The sequence below is a fragment of the Podarcis raffonei genome, chromosome 6, assembly GCF_027172205.1.
Source record: "Podarcis raffonei isolate rPodRaf1 chromosome 6, rPodRaf1.pri, whole genome shotgun sequence".
Classification (NCBI taxonomy): Eukaryota; Metazoa; Chordata; class Lepidosauria; order Squamata; family Lacertidae; genus Podarcis; species Podarcis raffonei.
In genome coordinates, this window is record NC_070607.1 from 72,353,871 (window position 1) to 72,378,681 (window position 24,811).

At 43.1% G+C, this 24,811-nt stretch overlaps 1 protein-coding gene across 4 annotated transcripts in view; it reads right to left on the reverse strand.

The window, feature by feature from the left end:
• Positions 1-18,322, reverse strand: part of DLGAP4 (DLG associated protein 4) — a 332,681-nt gene extending 314,359 nt beyond the window's left edge. For all 4 annotated transcript variants that reach the window (XM_053393983.1, XM_053393984.1, XM_053393981.1 and 1 more), the window contains exon 1: positions 18,191-18,322. The gene's annotated coding sequence lies outside the window, so the exon portion shown is untranslated. The remainder of the gene's footprint in view (positions 1-18,190) is intronic.
• Between the last annotated feature and the right edge of the window lie 6,489 nt (positions 18,323-24,811).

The following is a 24,811-nucleotide window of genomic DNA, read 5'->3' on the forward strand; positions in this document are numbered from 1 at the left end:
ACAGGGTCCTGGCACAGACCGGCAACATTCAAAAAGCCAACATCTTCCGCATGGAGGGCTGGATCTCCTTCTGCACACACCGGAAATAGGAGACCCGGGGGCTATAGTGCTCTTCCTGACTCAGGAGGTTCTGTAGGACCCAGCGGTACCTTAGCAGCTGCAGATCCCACTTGGCCCAGTTTCTGAGTAGGGAGGGAGGAAGGCAGAATGCGGGGCTCACCGTCTGGCCCCCTGTTTATCTGCCACCATGCTTCGTCCCCAGCTGATGCTGACTCAGGCCCAGGCATTGCATGGCTGCTGCTGCTCCTTGCAGCTCTGCCCCGGTACTCCAGGAAGCCAAGAGTGGCTGGGGTGAGGCCTCCACTGACACCACAGCAGGAGAGGGGGGAGGAGGGGGGGGAGGAAGTGCCTGGTGTCGGCCGGAGTTGCAACTTGGAGGGGCACTGGTCTGCTCTCCTCCCTGGCCAAGGGATGCTGAGCATGTGCTGGTCCAGCTGAGCGTGCTCAGTAAGTGGCACTGAAGTCACCTGCCCACTTCATTGCCCTTCCTCGGACTTCGAGGAAGGGAGTCAGCAGCGGGTTCTGCAACTGGCAGGTGGGCCGGATCCAGAACCTTGGCGGGCCGGATGCGGCCCTCGGACCGTAGTTTGAGGGCCCCTGTTAGAATTTCATTTCTTGTTACCTTCTGCCTTGGTCACTCCACACCTGGAATACTGTGCCCAATTCTGGGCAACACAATTTAAGAAGGAAATTGATAAGCAAAGGAGGGTGACTAAGATGATCAAGGGTTGGGAAACCGAGCTTTAGGAGGAATGATTTTGATCCAGAAGGCTCTTATATTCTTAAGCACTTAATGAATATAATTCAGTACAATTAAACTGAATTATCTCCCACAAGATGTAGGGATGGCCACCAATATGCGATAGCTTCAAAAAGGCGTTAACAGATTCAAGGAGGATAAAGCTATCAAGTATCAGAAGTGGTTTACCTCTAAACGCCACTTGCTGGAGAGCTGGACATTCTGAGAATGCAGGAATAGATGGGCCTTTGGTTATGTTCCTGTTGACCATGCTAGTATCCTCTTAGAAGTTCGTTCTCTCTCTGTCCTTTCCCAAGTTTGTGACATACATTCTAGCTGAGCTTCTATTATCTCATCATGTCTTTAAATAACCTCCAAGCATCTTGAAGAGATTTTACCCTCTTGACTCTTCCTTTCATCTAATCTCCTTTACCTAATCTCCTCAATTTTGAGAATCATTTGAAATTAACTGTTTCTGTGTTGCTAGGCAGCATTCCATTTACATATCTGGTGACTCTGATAGATGTGGTCAATATTCCCCACCAAGTCAACAACACTTAAACCTCTCAACAGTTCCCAGGCTGGATTAAGTCCAGGGTTGCCTCACCTCTAGTTGGTTCTTTGCACAACTGTTCCAAGGTAGTGTCATGTATTTTTTCCTGTTTGCTGCAATCCGAACATGCACTCAGTCAAAGTGAGGGTAACTGAAGTACTCAGTATTCATAAACTACGTTTATGGGCGTTGCAAAATATAGAAAGATTGTAACTAAGAGGTCCCATTGTCTGAAGTCTACCCTGAATTAGACCATCTAAGAGGTATGGAAGCTGTGGTCCTCTAGATATTGCTGGACTACAACTCCCATCATCCCTGACCATTTGCTTTGCTGGCTGAAATTGATGGGAGTCTAACAACGATTATAGGGCCACAGTTCCCCATGCTTGCTCTACAACCTGGATGCAGAGAGAGGGGATTAAGCCAACAGCGGTCAACTGGGAGGGGGGAGTGTATGTCTATGTACCCAAAGAAGGCTGACTCATCACAACAAGACAGATTAAATATCCAAAGCAAGTACCGTAATAAGGCATTGCTTTCTCAGAAAAAAAGGAGGAGGATGGCCTTTCAGCATCTCTTAGCAACAGGAACAATAAAATGGAGCAGTCAAAATATGAGGTGTCAGCGGGATCTGTCACGCACACAGCATGTGCAGGTTAGCCCCCACCAAACCAACTGAAGGGGCAGAGCTATGATGACAAAAGGGGAAGATTGAGAATGCCAAGTGTTCTGTTGTTTCATCACCTTATGGGATGCAGTGACCTTTGCATTACATAAAGGTGTGGGATGGTGCTCAGAAAAGGGAAGGAAATGGAACACATTTCCAACTAAGGAAGTTCTCATATAAGAGGCTTAAATCATGAGTGTAAACCCAACTTGGCAAAAACAGAATTCAGATTCTGATCCACATTCCCTCACACGTTATCAGCATACTGTTATGAATTTGTGGGTGCCAGACACCTATAATCCTAACAAGTGTGAAAAGCTAATTAAGCTAGCTTCTTGATGAGGTTGACGGGCCATTAAAAGAACAAAGGAAAGGTGATGGGACACTAAGAGAACCAAGGAAAGGGGGCTCTGTGCCAGATGACAAATGAGTGGGACCCCTCCTCCAGCTCTCAAAAAGTTAGAAGGACAAAGCCTGAGTTTGAGGGCAGAGTTTGCTGTGATGTGACCTACAGTGGCCTTATGCCTGCTATTATCATGGACTTTCTTCCCACAAGGTAGCCTTCTTTCCATACTCTCCTACCATGCATCCAACCAGGTTGCAGGGCCAAAACCAGTGTCTCAGGGTAGTGCTGGTGACCACTGAAGTGTCAACTCCAAGGGGATTTCCACTGCAGGGATACTTCCACCAAACCAACCACCGCCTCTGTAGTCTTAACAGAGCTCATTATGAGAGTTCTCACCAAACATTCTCACCCGGATACAGAAGATTTCTCCTCCAGCAACAAGTTTTCTTAGCCATTACACTATAGTAGCTCAGACTTTTTCAGTTGCAGTTGCCCCCATCCCCAATCATCTCTTCTTCCTTTTACTATTCCATATTTATTAAATGCCACTAAGAGTACACATGGGGCTATAAAGAGCACAGAAGTAATAATGTCCATGTCTTCAAGGCTTAGAATCCAAATAAAACAGAGATGACAAACCTGAAGGAGAGGTAGTTAAGCACTGATAAACAAGATTTAAGAATAGAGCAGCCTTTTCTTTCTATTTCAATTGCATTAAAAAAACCTATCCCCCACCCCCTTAAGTAAAGTAGTCTTGTAGCCTAGAATCAATCTGCTTCCCTTCTGGTCCCTTGGTGTTCATGCTATCCCTCCAGGAAGAGGAGCCCCTTCCTTTGTCACCAGCACTGAAAGCAAACAGGCTGATAGTGGAACAACAGATTGCTCCATCCCTTCACCAATCTTTTTATTATTATTATTATTAGCCTGCTAAGACTCTAGTAGTCTGCATTTCCATGTTGACTATTAGTAGATAAATAGGTACTGCTCTGGCAGGAAGGTAAACGGCATTTCTGTGTGCTGCTCTGGTTCGCCAGAAGCGGCTAAGTCATGCTGGCCACATGACCCGGAAGCTGTCTGTGGACAAACGCTGACTCCCTTGGCCTATAGAGCGAGATGAGCGCCGCAACCCCAGAGTCGTCCGCGACTGGACTTAACGGTCAGGGGTACCTTTACCTTTACCCTGCAGGCTAGCAAGTTGTGTGAGCTTATTTCCAAGCCCGTATGAAAGGATCCATAATTTTCTCTTATTCCTGGGCACTGTATGACTATCTGCTAGCTGAATTTAAACTCTGATCTGGCCAGGTCCCCGAATAAGGTAGAGGGACATCATTGCTGCATCAACGCATCGTGGCTGCATTGAAAGACAAGTCTCTCAGGCATTTCACATGCTCAAAATGGTTTGAGACTCCTTTATTGCAGTTCACCTTTATTGCACACACACACTTGGACTCATCTCCACTGTATCCTTCAAATTCCCCAAACAGTCCTTCTGGAAGATCCTTCAGCCTACTCTCTTCTGACTTCTTTTCACGAAAGCATTTGTGGGGGAATAATTGGAGGGAGGTGTTGCAAAGGAAAATAAGTGGTGGGTGGGGCAAGGGTTAGGCTCACACATTTGCCCACACTTGCTGAAAAGCAAAGACAGGGTCGGAAATCTGTCAAACACAAAGTTCCAGCCTAAGTCTCATTTGGTTTGGTTCACTGCCAAACACGTAATTCCAGCCTAAGTCTCATTTCTGGTGCCAGCTTGGTCAAAATATTAATTGGATGAAGCAACTCATTAGCAAGGAAATGTAGCTTCCAAATCTTATGGTTAAAAACAAGAAGCCAAAAGCAACAACAACACATTGCCATTAAAATCTCTTCTCCTATGATATACTTATAGCCTATTTCCGTAATAGCTTGGCAAGGGAATAACATTATGGAAGCTATAAATATCTCCCAGGGTGCTGCTTTGTTTCTTGCTAATGCTGCTCTGCTGGACAATAAATCCAGGAAGGGTGATGCCTGCTAGTGTAGCAGGTTGGTCCAACAACAACCACTGCCACAAGTGCAGCTGAGTCTATATCTATCAATGGAGCATATAAGGGATGGAACCTGGGAAATTTGAATGGTCAGTCATCATGATGGCTGATTCTAAGAACTGACAGAGCCATGTTGGGAGGTGCCATTAAGTCAACCAACCACACCTTTTCAACTCTGCTGAGACAGAAAAGAACAACAACTAGCCCTTAGGTAGACAACATCGTACCTCTCTCCACAGATGTTGCTGGACTACAACTCCCATCATCCTCAGACACCATAGCCAATGGTCAGGGATGATGGAAATCATTGCCCAACAACTTCTGGAAAGCACCTCATTGGCTACCCCGAATTAACAAGAAGAGCATTTATTTTTGAAAAACATTTAAATATCATCTCTCACTGAAATGAGGTGCTGTACATGATACATAGATAGATCTGATAAATACAACACTCACACATACATACAATAAAGCACAGCTGCAATCAGATAACTGACTAAAAATTTTTTTAGGAAGGTGGCAGAATGCCATCAAGGATGATACCTAACTAAGTTTTGGTTCCATAAAAAAGGTGCCGCAACCAAAAATGCTCACCCCTAGTGGCTGCCAGTCAAACTTTTATTACCTGTGGCACCAGGAGGGTCTTACTAGATGACTGTAGTGGAAAAAACCAAAAATGATCCTACAAAAATCAGAACAGATGGACATTTCAGCCAGGCCTGTCAAAACAGCAGCACTTAAGTGGCCACTGAGATGAGTGGTTTTATCCTCAAAATGCCTGGGAGATTTGTCGCAGCAGGTTCAAAGGGTTGCCAAGTCCCGTTTTTGGCTTTGATGTTACTAAGGCCTATACTATTTTGGAAAGTTCCTGCAGAGACCTACTTGAGGCCACAATGACACCAGCATCGTGTCCCTGGATCAAGTCAAAGTTTCCCTTCTGCTAGTCCCTTCCATTTGCTCAAAACAATTAGCTATTCTCTATGTATACAGAGGGTGCTTGTGAGAGTTCAGCATTGCAGAATTCCAGTTTTCTCATTGTTTTCACCATGTTCCACCTCATCTCACTCTGGATCCATTTATGCGGTCTCATATTTATTTATTTTTAAAGGAAGGGTGAGCCTTTTAAAATGATATGGACCTAAAGAATCTATATTACATCAGTAATCTTATTTGGTATCCTGGACTTTTAATTGTTCGTTCCAAGGTTCATGGACAAGCACTACTAAATTAAGCAACCTAAGTTATGACTTTACACCAACATTTTCCATTTGACAGCTAGTTAGAGTTAGTAATCTTGAACCTTATTGATGAGGTGTGGGATGGACAGGCCTTCTCATAAGGTGATATAATTATTAATCATTATAATTATGATTAGCTTTCAATGATACTCAGATCAAAGACATGCAAGTTCCCCACATACTACTGAAAAAAGTAAAGAGATTAGCACTGATGCTGCTCTGTTATTTTGTCTAGATGCTCAGGTTGGTAATGCCATACAACAACTGTTCTGTACACTTTGTCCTTCTCAATACAGACTACAGAGGTATAGAATTCATACACATCCTTCACCATACCCCAGAGGGGTGTAATTCATTGCTTTCATTCAGCTCTACATAAATGTCAAGGCAACATTATCACATGTGGGAATATAAACGTAATTGCTTTGAACTCCTGGGCTATAGCTTTGTCACCGGAAGAGGAGTACAGATATGACCTGGATACTAATCCAGATTTGCCCTGGTGCTGGAAGTTGATCATAACTAGATCCTTAATTATTTCAAACATGGAGGGTATTGGAAGAAAGAGGTTATAAGGCAGATAAGAGATAAGAGATAAGAGATTCTTTCCATAAATATTGTTTCACCAACATGTCCCTGAGCTACGAATATGAAATTGTACAATATGCATAACCAGAGTTGCTTCCAGTATTATTCAATATTTGCAACACAGTGATAGGAGATAATGCATCTCAGTGCTTGGAAAAGCATAAGACAGTATCTGTTGTAGTATTAATAGCTGCTAAGCAAGTCTTGAACTGATCAATACAGACCAGTCATGTTCAGTGGTAGAGTATCTGCTTTGCATGCAGAAGGTCCTGAGTTCCATCCCTGGCATCTCCAGGTAGGGCTGTGAGAGACCTCTCTGAAATCCTAGAGAGCAGCTGAAATCCTAGAGACCAGTTAGTGAAAGCAACCCTTTGCTAGAAGGACCAATGGTCTGACTCATGCTCCAGTATCTGAATAAGAGTTCCAGTCCTCCTTTCTTTGTCTTTGCTCTGGAGCTTTCACCATGAAAACCCTCTCTTTACTGCTGAATCAGAGCTGGAGCATCACACAGAACTTGGCCTCGGTGGGGGAAGCTTCTCCTCCTCCTCGACTGTCCTCCAGCAGCTGCTATCAGCTGCCCAAGGGAGGAGGCTGTTAGCAGCAGCCATGGAGAGGCAACAGGATGCTCTCTCATAGCTGCCACTGCTGCTGCCGCCGCCACCACCATCACTTGGTGTAAGTGCTGGCTCATCCTTCTTCCTGAGCTCAGCAGCGGCAGCACTGGTGGGGGAAATACAGAAATTCTGGGATCAAATCAGAAGCAAGGATGGGTTTTGTAATTCCAGGACTGTTCCTGGAAAACAGGGATACTGGGAGGGTCTGCATCATGTAAGTCACCCTGAGTTCCTCAGAAGATACACACACAATAATGCTAATTGTTCAAGTCCAGGGGTCAGCAAAATTTTTCATCAGGGGGCCGGTCCACTGTCCCTCAGACCTTGGGGGGGGGGGCGGACTATATTGGGGGGGGAATGAATGGATTCCTATGCCCCACAAATAACCCAGAAATGCATTTTTAATAAAAGGACACATTCTACTCATGTAAAAACACACAGATTCCCGGACTGTCTGCGGGCCAGATTTAGAAGGCAACTGGGCTGGATCCGGGCCCCGGGCCTTAGTTTGCCTACCCATGTTTAAGTCTTTTCACAAAAATGGATGAGCTACTAAACTTAATCCAACTTTCCCCAAGCTGAGAGGAGCTTGCCTAAGTAAGAACTCAATAAGAAACATAACTTTTGGTCTACTCTGAGCTCTTCCTCTATAAGGTTTGGAACTTGAGCCCTCTAATTGTTTTCTTTGATGCACTGTGCAAACCCAGACATGACATTCATGAGAAATACATATCCTTTCAGTTCCAGCAAGAAGAGATGTTATCTGTGGAGGCATCCAGCCGAGTTAAAAAATAAAACTCTGAAACAGCAGTTACGAAGCATAAAATGCAAATAACACGCTGCAAAATGACAACATTTCATTGCAGGAGGGACTGAATTCCTAGAAACAACTAGCCAAATACGAATTTTATATCAATGGGCCATTGCAAAATTGGCATTTAAGTAAAAATCCAGGCTCATAGGTGTTGGTAGTATCAGAGGATGAAATGGTAAAATTGAACACTATGGGAGTATTAGGTTGCAACTAGGAATGCTGTTGACTTCTGATAAAAAGGGAAACAGGAGTGTAAATTGCTGATGTTTGCTTATTCCATGTCTAGAACTATTTTCAGTTCACAAATATGTAATTGATGACATTTTCCCCCAGTTGCATTGGAAATTGTTTCCAGTCATTGGAAAGTGTTTCCTTTACATTGAAATGAATGGAGCCAGTGTGGTGTAGCAGTTAGAGTGCTGGACTAGGACCTGGGAGACAAGGGATTGAATCCCCACACAACCCCAAAGTTTGCTGGGTGACTTTGGACCAGTCACTCACTCTCAGCCTAACCTACCTCACAGGGTTGTTGCGAGAATAAAATAGAGAGCAGGAGATGTATATATGCCACCTTGAATTCATTGGAGAGGTGGCATATGAATGAAATTAATAAAATGCTGTGGAATAATGTAACAACACAATTAACTGTCTTTAATTACATAAAATTCCTACATAGTGGACAGCTAGACAAATATTGTAGTTTTTGATGGAAGCCAAACTGCAGCAGATTGAAAACTGCGCTGCATGTGACAAATATGGGGTGGAATGAAGAAAGAGGTCTTCTTACATCTCTAACTGCAGCTATACTTAGCGTTATACAGCTATCAGTGGGATTTCTCTATAAGCAGACATAGGATCAGAATGTTAGGCTGTTTCCAGGCAGAAGATTTTGTTATCAGGCACATTAAATATGTGTATCCAACACATTCTAGGTTATTTCTGAATGCCTTTAGTTGCTGCTGACCCATTCTATTTCATATTTTCTGTGTTAAGGTCCACCCCAGAAACCTGAGAGAGAGCCATAGTTTAGTGGTAAAGCACACACTGTGAATGCATAAGGTTCCAGTTTCAATCCCTTCCACTGTCCAGCAAGGGCATTATGATCAGCAAATGGAACCTGGCCAGTTTTGCCATGGCTTGATGATTATTGGTGTATGGTAACATGGTGGTGGCACCAATGTTGTGGAATGTGCTCCCTGCTGAAATATGAGTCGCACCATCACTATTGGCATTCTGCTGGCTCTTGAAGACCAATTCCCTCCACTTGAACTTGCACATATGATCCAGTTGTTTTATTTGCTTTTAAAACTAGTTAATTGTTATGCTTTTTAATAAGCTTATTTTATTGCATATTTTAAATATGGATGCTTTTAATGTTTTGATGGCATTGCTTTATTGTGTGTTTTAATTATGCATGGGTTTTATAATTGAGTTTAAGCTTGCAAACAGAAGCCATTACGACATATAAGTGGAATATCAGTGTTTTTCAATCTTGGACTACAACTCCCATAATTCCCGACCATTTGTCTGGCTAGCTAGGGATGCTGGGCATTGTAGTCCAAATGCAGATAGAGACCCAAGTTTGAGAAATACTGTTATATAAATCAGTAATGATAATCTCTGGTATTTCCAGGTATGACTGTGAAAGACTCCTGTCATGGAGACTTTCCCCGAGTCCTTTTAGATCATCTTTTCCCAACATGCTGCCCTTCAGAAGTTTTAAACTACAAGTCTCATCAGCCCTAGTTCAAAACAGGGGGCTCCAGGTTGGGGGAGCCTGGTATAGATGATACAGTGTTATCAATGACTCTCTAGAAGACATTGGATTCTGTTCTAGAAAGTAAGATTCCTCACTTTGACTTTCAGTGAACAAAGGTCCCTTTTCCACAAGTCTGTCATAAGTCCAGAATTAAATGCATGCTATAGGGAACATTGTGTCCCTCCAACACCTTGGTATTTTTATCTAGGGAAAGTGGATGGAGTGGCCTTTGCTGACTACAACTACAGTGAAGAATTTACTCAAAGCCAGCAAGAACAGAATCCATACAAGGTAGATAAAAGGCAGCACTTTGAACTGGATCCAAAAAGTAAATGTGAGCACAATTTTAAGAGAACTATTGTGCTATATTACCTGCAATAAAGGACTTCTGAGTTAAGTTCACATAGATACCAAGGATGACCTGCTTTCCACTGGTTCCTTACTGGATTAGGAAAGTGCTCCAGCAATTCCACCTCAATATCATTTCATGCATGTTGAGACAGCAAAACAACACACATGCACACAAACTGAACTTTGGCTATTTATCCTTGAGAAAAACAAGCTAAAAATCAGTGCTCAGTAGATGCCTGATTGCAGGCAATTTACAGAGTACATAGAGTGCTTACTTCTAAACCTGCCGCACAATCGTCTTTGACTGAAAAATAAAGCAATTTTATTGTTCTTGGTATCTGGAAGAATACGCCAAGATATAAGAAGAATTAACTTTTGCTAACATCCATCAGAATGATCAGACTAGGGTTTTGTTTGGACAGTCCTTAAAAGGGAAAACGATCACTGCTGCTGCTTATTGGGCTAAACATTTTTCAAACAGCAAGGCTACTCTGATTTTATGAATCACTACACCGACTGATAATAAGGATTTGGGATGGATCATAATGGCGGCTGCATGCCCAGAGTAATGGAATGAATCCAAAGCAGCATAAGCGGAGGGAGAGCAGCTGCTAGCACTGTCCCATAAAATGCTTGCACAGATGCTAAGTGGAATGTCCTGTTCTGGTCTTGCAGAGGCCAAAGGACAAGGCGGCAAGGCAGGTTGGTTGTTGCAGCACCATGGAGAGTTCCCAGTTGAAAGTGATCTGAAGCTTCTAAAGCCTCAGTTTCCTGCCCACCTCCGCAAGGCTCTACCAGGTTCTGGAGAACTTGATTTTCTATGGGTCAACCCCTGAAGTCAGGCACTTCTCCTGAGACCTGTGGCCTCCCACCTGGTGCACTTCTACGGTTGGACTGATGAGGTTACGGAATGACTTGTGGAGCAAGACTGCCCATTGCTAAGGCTACATCCTCAAAACATTGTGTACATGCACAGTGAGGAGCCCATTACTGGAGCAGCCATTCTCACCAGATGTGGCATGGCGACAATGCACAAAGCAACTGTAAGGCGCAAAGTGAGTTGAAGAGGTTATGTAATAGGGAAAGAGATAGAAATGAGACACCCACATTCCATTTCAGAAGATCAGCAAGCAGACACATACCTCAACCCTCCTGCTTAAAACCACACACAACTGTTACTCAGGAGCTCCAGTATCTGGCCATCACATTCCGCAGGGCCTGCAAGACAGAGTTGTTCCACCAGGCCTTTGGCCAGGGCACAACCTGACTCCCTCCCTCGGCAATCTTCGCGGAGCTCTGGCCCAATGGTTGCCATTGGTTTGATTTGAATTAATTTTATAATGAATGATTTTAGAGTGTTGTGTTCTGTTGTACTGTTGTACTGTTTTATTGTTGTTAGCCGCCCTGAGCCCGGCTTCAGCTGGGGAGGGCGGGATATAAATAAAAATTATATTATTATTATTATTATTATTATTATTAGTAGTAGTAGTAGTAGTAGTACAAGTAGAGTAAATGTGTTACAAACAATTAAGTGGACCCAGATACCAGATGAGCAGGCAAGAGATACAGATCTATTTGCTTTTTAAGAAAATGGTGACCTTTTTGTCCTGTGCTGATTGCCCTGTGCTATCTATTATGAGATTTAAAAATTATTTTAATTATTTGTGTAAGGGTGGTACCTAACTAAACAGTGAGATGAGCACAATGACTTTGAGCTGCATGGTGTAGCTCCTCTCCCAAGACCTGTAACCCCACTGCAAGTCCTCTAAATCTGTTCCAGGGGTTTCCCCAGCCCTGTAGAGCAGATATAGGGAAATGTGTGGAGTGTGAAAAGGGCAGGGGAGTTACATTACACAGATAAAAAAATGCTGCACTGTCCTAACCACTGGATAGCACCCAAAACATTTTTTTTAATATATCAAGGGAGCTTACATAGAAGACCCAGGTGTCTTCCATTAAGACTCAACATACCCAGCAAGGTCACTGCATTTCATGCTTTCAGACTGTGACCTGGAATGTGCTGCTTTTAAAAAAATGAACATATTATTCCCTCCAATAGCAAACTCCAGTGGTAAGTGGCAACTTTTTGTTGCAAGTCTCCCTTGTGCTATTTAAACCTGCATCCATTTAACCTTGCATCCAAGGGCCTTGAGACATCTTTCCCTCCTCTGCACTGAAATCTTTTGTGTGTCTCGCATCCTACAGCCAAAATCCTAAATGGAACCCCTGCCTTCCTCCATGCTTTTCAAACACCATGTGCCTAAAATTTTAAGGAAGAACTGAAATAGTTTTCTACCCAATGGCAGCAGACATGCAATGAGACAGGATGAGATGGACCAGGCCAACTTGCCTCAGGTAAGATGCCACTTTAGTTACATCTCTGTCAACACCAAGTATCCTACCATAGCTAGAGTACATTTGTAATACTGGGGCTTGAGCCTGGACAGAGAAGGTAAAATAATGAAATAATATGGGTTACTTTAGTCTGGGACGTGGGTGGCGCTGTGGGTTAAACCACAGAGCCTAGGACTTTCCAATCAGAAGGTTGGTGGTTCGAATCCCCACGATGGGGTGAGCTCCCATTGCTCGGTCCCTGCTCCTGCCAACCTAGCAGTTTGAAAGCACGTCAAAGTGCAAGTAGATAAATAGGTACCACACCAGTGGGAAGGTAAATGGTGTTTCCATGAGCTGCTCTAGTTTGCCAGAAGAGGCTTAGTCATGCTGGCCACATGACCCAGAAGCTGTACGCCGGCTCCCTCAGCCACTAAAGCAAGATGAGTGCCGCAACCCCAGAGTCGGTCACGACTGGACCTAATGGTCAGGGGTCCCTTTACCTTTACTTTAGTCTACATTTTGCAGTAGATATCTGGGATTAAAGCTAAATAATTTCTTGTCCAACCCGTAATTGTCTAATGACTGGGAGATTTCTCATCATTAGTATTTCAAAAAAGCAACTGTTGAGTCATCATGCGCTCCTCTTACCTGGAAAATGTTTATAAGAGGAGAAGGCAAGCAAAACTTAATATATGCAATCATTGAATATTTTCATTTTTAAGAACATGAACCCCGATGTAAACAAACCTGAAATAAAATTCAATCAGAACCCATTCAAGAGCAGCCTCAAGTGTTATGATTTGTCACTGAAGAAGACCAAACAGTCAAAACACATTTGGCAGTCTGAATTGTAATCTGCTTAAGCTGTGGCTGGCTAGTTAAATCATTCTCCGGCTTATAACAAGCATATGTATTTTATTAGTGTGTTGGAAGATTTCATATGTTTTGTATACTGCATTGTTATATGTTTTATGTATGATAAACCAATCGAGTAAAATTTGCTGGATTTTTATGGTTCCTGGTTATTTTGTGTGTGTCTTAGATTTGAGCTTGATCCATCAGCCAAATGCTTTTGATATGCAGGTTCTGTTTTTGCTCCTTCACTCTGTACAACTTGCCAAACACTCCCTGTTTTGGAGAGGTGCCTCTTATTTTAAACAGGTTTCACCCCTTTATTTTCAGATCATTACAAGGCCATAGAAGGGAAAAAGAACAGACAGCAAAGTGCCACAGCACCCCTCATTTCGGAAATGCAGTTCTGGCACCCTGACCCCTGCAGAGACACACAAGGCTTGCAACACAAGGCACTCTGCGCAAGAAACGAGTTTCGCTTAAAGCTCCTCTGCCAATTTGTTCATTTTAAAGACTACATTTCAGAGACATGAAGGGCTTGGTATGTTCCGCACAAAATGTACCCGTGGAGTTAGAGGACAAATGATCTATCTTTTGTATACCTGCATAAATCCCCTGAAGTTAATGGAACGTTGCTAATTTACAGCAGCTGGTTCCAGATGTGGAAAAGATCTCATGCTTCACACAGTCCGGATCATTATCAAGGAGACCAAGACAGGAGGCACTCTGTTCCCAAACTGCCAACCATTATCATCTGAAGTATCTCTTTCTCTCTCACACACACAGCGTGCCATACATTTTGCTTTATCCGTTTTCAAAGGGATCTGCAAATACATGCAGTTCATCCCCCTAGGATCGTGTTTTATGAAGGGTGGTATATAAAACTCCCTAAAAAACAGAATAAATAAATACTTGGTAAGTGATGGTGCAGGAGAGAGAGAGAGAGAGAGAGAGAGAGAGAGAGAGAGAGAGAGAGAGAGAGCCTGCCTGCCTTCTGAACTATCGCAATCTCATTCCTACATTTTCTATGTAGTGCCTGGCAAAGTACCGGTGATAAGTAAATAATCCAGAGTGGCAACTGGAGTAAAGATAAACCTATTGCCTTCACTTGCATGTATGCATATTGAATTTGCATTATGATACTATATGCTAACTATATATATATATATATATATATATATATATATATATATATATAAATCCCAGGGGTGGTGGAGGAGAATTTACCCAATGAACTGCAGGACCTAATTATATGTGGAACATGAAATCAGACATGGGAAGTGAATCATATGTGGGTGGGGTAAATTAGGTGCTCTATTGTAGCACACTTTGGTCCCATGTTACTCATGTGCAGGCCTACTGATAAGTTGGATATGATATTACTATTTGACTATTAGAGGAAGAGTTGTAGCTCAATGGTAGAACATCTGCTTTATATGCAGAAGGTCCAGGGTTCAATCCATAGCTGTCAACTTTTCCCTTTTCTTGCGAGGAATCCTATTCAGAATAAGGGAATTTCCCTTTAAAAAAGGGAAATGTTGACAGCTGTGGTTCAATCCCTGCTGTCTCCAGGTAGGACTAGGAGAAACTCCGACCTGAAACCCCGAAAAGCTGTAAAAATCAGCATAGATAATAGTGAACTAGATGGATCAACGGTCTGGCACATTTTTTAAAAATAAAACAAAATAAACAAACAAATAAATAGTATTAATATTATGTTGTGACAATATGTAGCAAAAACAATTGCACATCAAATACCCTGGCTTCTCATACAGAAAAGGAGAAAACAAATGAAATAAAAAAAGAGAGAAAAGGAAATGACATTTGAAGAGGGAAGAAAGGCAACATAACAACCCCCCTACAATAATACCAATAAAATTTAAAGGAAAAATATTGTCATTTATTTTGTCATTCCAGAAATGTAAAAACAAGGCCAACTTCTCTATAAATTTATTTCCTTGATTATTTAGTATGTGTTTCCGTCATGTGTAAGTTTTATCATTAAGATAGTTTGCCAAGTTTTCCTTAATCAGTTATTATACTGGGATCATTATTTTTGTGCAACACACTGGTCTGACACAATTCAAGGCAGCTTCCTATGATTCCCCAACTGAGGGAGATCCTAGGGGGATCATATTACTTTGACGGTCAAGCTCAAACCCATTTCTGGACCAGAATGCCAGTGTGGTACAGTGGACAGAGTGTGGGATTTAGATGTTGCAAGCCAAGTTCATATCCCCACTCAGCTCTGAATCTCACTGGGTCACCACGAACAACTCAATCAGCCTAACCTAAGCCCCAGGGTTGTTGTAAAAAGCTACCGAGTGCTGGGAAAGGAGTTTGTAACAAAATAATGAAAAAGCCATTGTTGCAAGGCAGTGAATGGGGGCTGCTTCCTTCACTTTGTGCCAAATCCAGGCCACATACTTCATTCAGCCCACATGTTTTCAATAGTTGTATGAACTGACTCAGTGTAACCTTGGATAAATTGCTTCTCTGTTCTCCCCTGTGCATCTTTTGCCCCCTGTGAAGGACATGAGAAGGGAACCTGTGGCCTTTCAGATGTTGCTGAACTACAACTCCCATCATCCTTGGCCATTAGTCAACTTTGCTGTGGCTGATGGGAGTTGTAGTTCAGCAGCATCTAGAGGACCAAAGGTTCTCCAACCCTGCTCCAGAATGAAGTAATAGAGGCATCATTTTAAATACACATTTCCCACAAATTTGCAATGTTTCCATATTGGTTGAGTTTGGCTTTTTGTCAAGGTATGATCTTTGTTCACCAGCAAAGGGATCACCTGTCTTTTCTTACAGAGATACCACCCACCTGCTTGTACAGTAATACAAGAAAACAGAGAGACAACAAAGAACAGGAACCATAGATCTATGTGGACCAAGATGCTAAGAGATTAACCAACATAGATTTATACTCACAACTACCCACATCTACAAGACACTCTGTCTCTCAGTCATCAGAATACTTTCGATCTCTTTTTGATGAGATTAGCACTTTACCCCACAGCACCCCCTGCTGATCTCCTAGTGCCCCAGCATGCATTCCCTGTTGCTGCAGATTCTCAGAGAAAATCCAATGGAAGCTCTAACCGGAAACGTAATCCAAAAAAATAAAAAGCGGAAATAGATGAGTGGTATAATGCTGTCCCTGTTAGTTGCTTCAGCATGCAAACTGGGACTCTGCAGGCAACAAGTACCATGATCACACGTTTTGCAGTGCGGAGAGAGGGCTGCAATCTGTACTGAAACATGAGCCCCGTAGTATGGGAGAAAAACAGAGAGATCCGGAAAATGGAATGTCAACAGAGAAACTCCACAGTTAATTTTCTCAAATCTGACCTGGACCCTTCTCTGTTAACCCTTGGAGGAAGCTCCTTCCCTTAGTGAATTTACACTTCTGCCCTGCTCTGCCTTTCCAGCCTCACACTTGCCTTCCATACCACCTCATGAAGCCCCACTTAAGGCTGCATGATTGGCATGTGCTTCCAAGGTCACAACTAGAATGGAAGCACAAGGATGCACCCGCCCCCTCTGATGTTTCCCAATTTATTATCAATGTCTACTTTTACCAGCAGAACACCTGAAGTGGGAGTTAGTAAAACAGTAGCATTTCCTTCCTCCTTTGGGAAAGCAGCCCTCCCTTCCCCACCTTCCCACCTGCGTGCTAAATTTAAAGGAAACATTTGTGAAACGTATTGATGAGAACCGCCATCTACCATTATTCCACAGCTCGGCTTTATACCCTCCCACTCCACACTGCTACAAGGTGTGGAACTGCCGCCGGCTGACAAAGGTCTGCTCGACACAGGTGGCACACTCCCCCACTGCAACTCCCGTGCGTGCACACAAAAACGCGCACGCATAGAACATGCAGCATTGCTCATCACATTTCAGCACACGAGTAAGCCACCACATGCTCAGCTAGTCATCATGTAGACACACACACATAGACATGCATCCAGGAATATTACATGTCACAGATGTCAAGTGCCACCATCATGTTTGCATGCACACACACCCCTCAATGTTTGTTTTTAGACACATAACACAGATATATGCTCAATAGTTTATGCAAAACACTAATATACAGTGCTTAAGAGCACAGCGTCTTCCTGGAGTGTGCTTCAGAAAGACTGCAGAGTACAACCGAGGAAATCGGAACAAGGCTTTGAACATGAGTCTCAGCCATGTGAGTTGGCAAATATCCTAAGTTTTCTCCAGCTACGCAGCACATCTCCTCCCAACCCCCAGAAACAAATGCTTCTACATTCAGGCATGTAATTGACCTGGCTTTTTATTCATTTTTGTCTAGAAATGGTTAGTTTTAAGTGATTTCACTCACAGCCTTTGTTCCTCGTTATCATGTTTGGTTGGATTTCACATCATTGTTAACCACCTTGGACACCTTCACAGCAATGCAGGATATAAATCTCTTCAACAAACCTATAAATCCATCATTAGGTCTCCTCCAAAAGGACTCTCTCCCACCCTATTCCTTATGATGTCAAAACACAGCTCAGGCTATTCAGACACTCTCTACCACCTCCCAACAGCAGAATGAAGCCAGTTGTCCTCAGTCATGCCTGCCTGTCTTTTTGGGATGTTACCGGGGGCTAACTTAGTGGGCCCAAATATGAACCACCCACCCACCTCGCTGCTGCCCATCACCATGGTATCTGACTCTGTGACGCATAAAATCAATAGCAACACAGAACACTCAAATCCTGCTGCCAAGTACAATCACATTCAATGGCTCCCTTTTCCTCAACACTATATGTAATCACTACAAAAACACACACAGAGAGAGACACTGTTGATGGCAATTAACATTCTCTTCCCCCAGCCCTCGTATCAGGAACCAGGTACCAGGTACCAAAAGCAGGAGCAGGTACATTTCAAGGTCTTAAGAACTGTGGAGTAACCAAGCGAATTGCCAAGGCTGGCTGGGGCTCTGTATTGACAGAAGCAAAACAATCACTGGCATTTGGGGGTGTTGCACAAAAGAGGTAAATAAGAGGGAAGACTACTTCTCCGCATACACACACACACACACAAACACAAAACACAAACAAACATCCTATCCATCTCACTTGAAATAGCGAGTACAGTAAATAACGGTAGCGTCTCTCCATTTCACACTTCATTGTTGAAAGCCAACATTCCCCAAGGCACTCGTGCCATTGGTTAAGGCCCTATACAGCTGATTTTTCTTCCACCGGCACAATGCTAGACTCACCTGGGTGTCAATGGAAGGGACAACAGCTGATGCCCGGGCAGACGCTCCCCCTTGCCATGGAGTACTTGTCCAAAGAAAGCTTTGCGATGAAGCCTGGCTTAATTGCTGTGGCAGGTCTTTCTTCTTTCCCTTGTCTTCTTCCCTTTCCCACCCACCCCCCTCCTTTAAAATAAAAAAAGGAAAGAAAGAAAATCCTCTTTATGCAGCAGCTACCGTTCTCCCCATAATGATCACTGATGCGATGCCCATTCATTCAGCTTTTCCTCCCCCTTCCGCCTCTCTTTCCCGGTCTCCTGGATTGAGGTTGTTAGTGATGCTGCAGCAGTGCTGAGTGAGATCCCCCTGAGAGTACAGTGAAGAGAGGTTGGGAGGGAGAGAGAGAGAGAGGGAGAAAAAGGCAGAGATGCAAGAGAGAGAGAGAGAGAGAAGAAGAAGAAGAAGGCAGGCCCCAAAACCAGATCTGGATTTGTAGGAGCCTGGAATACTACACACACACACACACACACACACACACACACACACACAGACACAGATATAATGGAAACTAGGGCAGGAAAAGAGCTGGGCCAAAGCTGCCGCTGCACATCGTATTATTGTGCCTCTGGCAACCTGAATCATGCATAAGGTCAACACACCAGAAAATCTGAGGCACTCAATAAGTTATTAGCAAGAAGATGCAGGCAATATAAAGAGGCAGGCGACAGACAGACCCTGCTCGGTTGGAGGCTTAGTCAGTGCTTTCATAGCACGCCTTGATTTTTAGAGATGGGTAGAGCTCCCCGGCTGGAATGAAATACCCACAGCTCAGCAGCAGGTGAAATCCGGCACGAGATAGTAATAATAAAAAGCCAATCCACAAGCAATTGCTGTTTCCTTTCATTTGAGGCATGTATTTTAAAAAAGAACAGGAGGGTGGGGAGCCGCTTGCTATTGTTGTGACTGTTCCACAGGCCACAGAATGACAGCCTGACAAATTAGCAATAATGACCATGACAATAACTCCTTGCATTTCCCAGCCCTTCTGTTTGCAAGCTGCACAGCAGAAAAGGGCAATTAGAGGCTCAGACCTCAAGTTTTGTTTGTTTGTTTCTGAGGAGCTTCATTGAAGGCTATGGGATTTTGCAGTAGATGGCGATTGAGTCATGGCATGCCATGGTCTGCTTATGGACAATGTCATATAAAATTCCGCTGTTAGCAGCAGTGAAAAGGTGTGTTTTGGGAGGTTGGAGGGGGTTGTGCTATTTTGCTAACCCACTTAATTTTAAATGTGCTCCAAGGTGCAGCATATACTGTAGTCCACCATGACCCCCAGGCCCACTGTGTTTTCATCCAGAAGTTTATAAGCAATCGGAATTTCATTTACATACAACCAAGGCTGCAGATAGTAAAGGCATATGTTGTACAATCAAAATGCTCATAAGCTGAGTTCAGACATGCAGACAAACAGTTAGAAAATAAGGGCTGGCCAGCCCAGCCCCTCTCATTCTTCTATTGCCCATTCAGAGTGGCAGTTCTAGGTCGATATTTTAGGTCAGCCACTAACTTGCCCTAGTTTTTGAGCTGAAACAATAGTAAAATAGATCCAAAGCTCTCAAAAAGCAAGTTGCAATGTGAGCTATTGATTGGTTCAACTACTTCTCGTGGCACATCACTGGCATAAATGGGATTTAAACATACTTTCTAATCCATTGCTTTCATCAATATTTATTTGTAAGATTTATACATTGCTTAATCAAAGAGCTCTCTGAGCAGTGTACAATATATATATATATATATATATATATATATATATATATATATGTATGTATGTATGTATGCTGTTGTTGATATTGAGATTGGGGCACATCCTAACTTCTGCTGATTTCGTGTCGGGCTCAATCGGCAAATTCAATTATAGTTGTTTGGGAGGTGTTTTGCAACAAACCTGCTTCCCTAAAAGATCAGACTTCTTGTGGTAAAGAAAGTGACAGAAAAATGCCTTGAAAAGTGTGGGATAACACTTGACACAATGTCATCTAACCTCTTCACAAACAGATCAAACATTAAATAGACAGCAACATCCTGCTTCCCTGCAAACAAAAAAAATATCAGGACGAATGTTCAGTGAACAGGTTGTCTGGAAGCACTGATAAAGCAAAAGTAGAGGCTAAATTTAGAATAACCTGTGAAAAGAAGCCTTTAATACACATTTTTGAGAGCTATTCCAGTCAGATTACATTTTGGCCTGTATTGATTTATTCACCATTTTATAGATTGCACTCTAGCCATTTCCTGCTCTGCGGTCCATCTCACCTCCCTAGAAATCAACTCTGTCATTTTAACACTTCTCTTTCCAACTAATACAATATTAACTTTATATCTGTTTCTCTTTTGGAGTGAGGACACTTGTGGCCTAGCCTAATGCTGGATCCCATGGAAAAAGGACCCAGACCATGGATAGCTCCATGTGAGCAACAGACTCTGACAAAGGATGGGAACAGACTGCAGCTTTTTAAGCCTCTATTTTCAGATTACTTTGTCCAGATTGCACCCCCTTGTAGAGAACTTCAGATCTTCAAAGGACCAGCCCTCAGGTCTAAGGATGGGCACTCTTCCAGCATTCTGCAGACTGGTGATGTACAGTGAGAAGCATCTGGTTCTTCAGGCTGAAGGGAAGGTTCCTGTGAGGATCTGAGCTCTGCCCTTACAGAGCTTGCAGGTCCCCCTCTCTTCAGCAGTCAGCTCTGAGCTCTGAACCTGACCCATCTGATACTGCAGCAGCCTCTGATTCGGTGTCCAGACCACTGCTAGATTCAGGATGCCTGATTTGGAGTGTATGTGAGGCATCCAAGGCAAACCCCACCCACAATGTAGAGGGGAACATTATTGTTTGCTGTCACCTGACACCTTCTTACACATGACAACATCTGTGTGGAGACCACAAACAGGTTACCACAAAATCAGTGCCGAACAGCCTTTCAGTGACTGCTCCAATTAAGATGCAGCTAATCTGTGATTAATGATATAATAAACTAATCACACCTATTAATTGGGTAACTTTTATAATTCAACCCGGTTAAAGTTTGCCAACTGTTCCAGCATCCTCATCAGTATTGACTCATATGTACACTGTTTCAATGATTTTGGAAAAGGCTTCAGTCTCAGAGAAAAAATGGAAACAGACTGCCATTTGCCTTTCTATTGCAGATATAAGTTTGATTCCAGAAAAGTGCAGGTACATTTGCCGAACTAATATCTGAAACAGGGGTAGCTAACCTGTGGCTCTCCATCAGCGGCAACCAACAATGATGCAGAATCATAGAATTGTACAGTTGGAAGGGACCTGAGGATCATCTATTCCAACCCCCCCTGCAATACAGGAATATGCAAGTGTCCTATGCAGGGATTGAACTTGCAACCTTGGCACCACACTCTAACCAACTGAGCTAGTTCAGCAATATCTGGAAGGCCACAAGTCAGACACGTCTGATCTAAACAGATAGTCATTTGCAATGGGGCAGCAAAGCTGGAGAGAGACAACAAATAAAGCTCCATATCCATATTATAAGTAACCATTTCAAGAAGGAAACTCCCTCCCTACTCCCAGTTTTGTGATGAAGTTTTTATCTTTTAACCCAGCGAATTATGGACAGCCAGGTAATTTGCTGCTTAAGTAGAGCAAATGAGTTGGATGTCACAGGGCTTACTGCAACCATGATACCCTCAATGATATTCTGTGAGGGGAGATGCTTAAGGCTATGTGGTCCACTTATAGGAGTGGGACTTGCATTCACTGTGTTCTGCTCATATATCTGAATAAGGAACATAGGAAGCTGCCATATACTGAGGCAAATCATTGTTCCGTCTAGATCAATATAATCTACACTGACTGGTAGCAGCTCTCCAGGATTTTGGATGGGGGTCCCCACACTCCAAGCCCTGTCTGGAGATGCTTGGGACTGGATTTTCTTCATACAGGGCAAATGTTCTACCACTGAACTATGGCCCTTCCCCCAAAGCGTCAAAGACATCTTAAGTTTGCAGTGCCCTCTTATCCAAAGGATGCTAAACCTGTGGCTCTGCCCCTGGCACTTCCCACCACTCAGTAACAATACCCTCCCTACCTATTATGGACAGAGTTCCTAAAATATAAGCAGTTTGATACAGCTGTGAACTGATGGCAACACTAGATCTGTGGAATGGCTGAAGTCTTTTGGCAGAATCATAAAGAAGAAATGCTGCCACTGAGGCATCTGATCAAGGCCTGTATTTTAAAATGAGCTTAAAGATATATTTGCAAATGTTTGTATGTTTCATGCCAGGCAGAAAAGCAGCTGGCTAAGTACTTTGGCAGATGTTTATCTTCCTGAACAGGGCCCCCCTGATTTATAGCAGGAGACAAATTTCTCAAAGTTGTAAAAGGGAATTACAGGCTGGGAGCAAAGGTTATACTGACCCTACATATTACAGAATACAATCAAGCTGCAAAAACACTAATTAAGAGTTGGTAAATAGTAAGATTTATTGTTTAACAGAAAATAATACCACGTGCCTCCCATCAGACTCTAGCCACATTTTCCTAAGGTTAAAGGGCAAGAGCTAATGGGAAAAGCAGCTGGCTGGGAAAGGGGGGGTGTAAACTGAAGAAGGCCTTCTCTTCTAAAAAGCTATCTATGTTAATGTATGAGATTTGTTGGCTTAAATGTAATTATGCAAAGGATTTAGAAAGTAAGAAATGTTAGATTCTTATATTAGATTCTTATTTCATTGATGGTGTGTGAGAATGTGAACCCAAGATTCTCTGTTTAGACAGAATGTAAGACCATGAGCCATCTGTTTTAGCCATTTGTTTTGGAATGGAGGGGGGAAAGGGGCAAAAGGTGATCTGGTAATTAAGGTGCCTTGTCGAGGCAAATGTAAGATATATGGCTACTTGTTTGCCATTTATTGATAGAAGGAAATATAGCTCTTTGTCTCCCATAAAAGGAAATAGGAAATGGGTGTATCTTTTATGATTGGTTCTAGCAAACAGCCAATAGGAATTTCAACCAGGCTGATTGGACAGAGGCAGCCAAAGGAGGAGCAAGGGGGCTGGGCTGAGGAAATATAAGTGCTGACCATCAGGGCTGGAGCAGGCAGAGCTTTGGTAACCATATACCACTGTGCCTATCATTTATTTGTCTGACAAATAAATTATTATTTTAATTTCTCTATTGCTGCGTTGAATATTTCATTCCAGCTAAGCGTTAACCACAACCAGGGTGCTACACCACTACAGTTACGAGGCCTGTTATATCTAAAGTAGCTTTTGTTTTTAGGCTGAAATTTGCAGGTTTTTTGTCAGTAACCAAGGTTGGGGGCTTGAGGCATAGTGGGCAAAAGCAAATCCGATTTGATGGATTTCTTCCAAAGGTAACTGTCAGCATGGCTGCAAGGTACATTAATGCCTTGGCAAAATGCTACAGGCAGAATTCTAACTTTCTGGCCCAACAGCAGCTGAGAGGACTTTATAGATTCTGCAGAGCTGGGTTCTCTATTGATAAGATTCTTCTGAAGTTTGATGTGTTATTCGCAAATAGGTGTGGGGATATGAAGATAATACCATTCACGAGGTATATTTTGAACCTGCTGGCCAGGTTGAAGGAGAACCTCCTGGGCTTTCCACATGTCACCCTGGCATTTATAGGCAGAAGAAGCCCAGTGCTGCTGCCTAGCTGCATATTAGGCAGGCATTCTCAGGTGGATAAATTGGCCTTTACCACCAATGTCTGCTTGTTAGGATTTTAGTCTCATTTCAAATGCATTTGTTGTTTTTATGCTTTTAACTATTTTTAGTTGTTTTATGTGTAAATTGCCTTGGGGCAGTGGTTATAAGACGGTTAATAAATAGGTATTGTTGTTGTTTAAGATGATGATGCCGATATCCCTCGGGTCAGAAATACAAGGAGGCTTCAAATAGCTGTTAAATGGAAAGACAGCAGGAGCAGCAGAGCAAAAGACCAGACAGAAAAAGAACATAGAAATGCCACAGTCTGAGCTCCACACTTGTGAAAATGGCTTTTGTTACAGGAAGGCACTTCAATTCTAGCCTCTTTATGATAAACTGGCAGGGGGACGAGAGGGGATAAAGGTCATTGTCCATTTTGCTGACACTTTGTTCTGGGCATTTCCGACTTCCTTTAAGAAGTTACCTCTTCTTCCACAGAGTTGCTTTCTCCTAGGCCCAATCATGATGCAACTGCTCCCGGAGTCTCAGACCCCTTACCAAGTAGATGATGAGAGAACAGAGTAGCTGCCAAGGCAAAGGCTTTGGGAGCAGTTTCATCTTGATTGGGAGGGGCAAATACAAATCAATTGGGAAATACATCAATTCTACTGAGCAATTTCCACATATACAGTATCACAACAAGATGTAAGAGAGAGAGAGAGAGAGAGAGAGAGAGAGAGAGAGAGAGAGAGAGCAGCAACAACCCTGCCAACAAAAAAATCCCAAACAATACCCCAACTCAAGAGCAGCATCCTCAGCTTTTGTAGCTGGAGTTAGCCAGGGCCTTGCCCTCCCAGGCCAGGTGGGGGAAAGCCTGCAAGGCAGGGAGCGGGTCTTCCAGGACTCACAGCCAAGACAATTACAGTGGTGCCCCG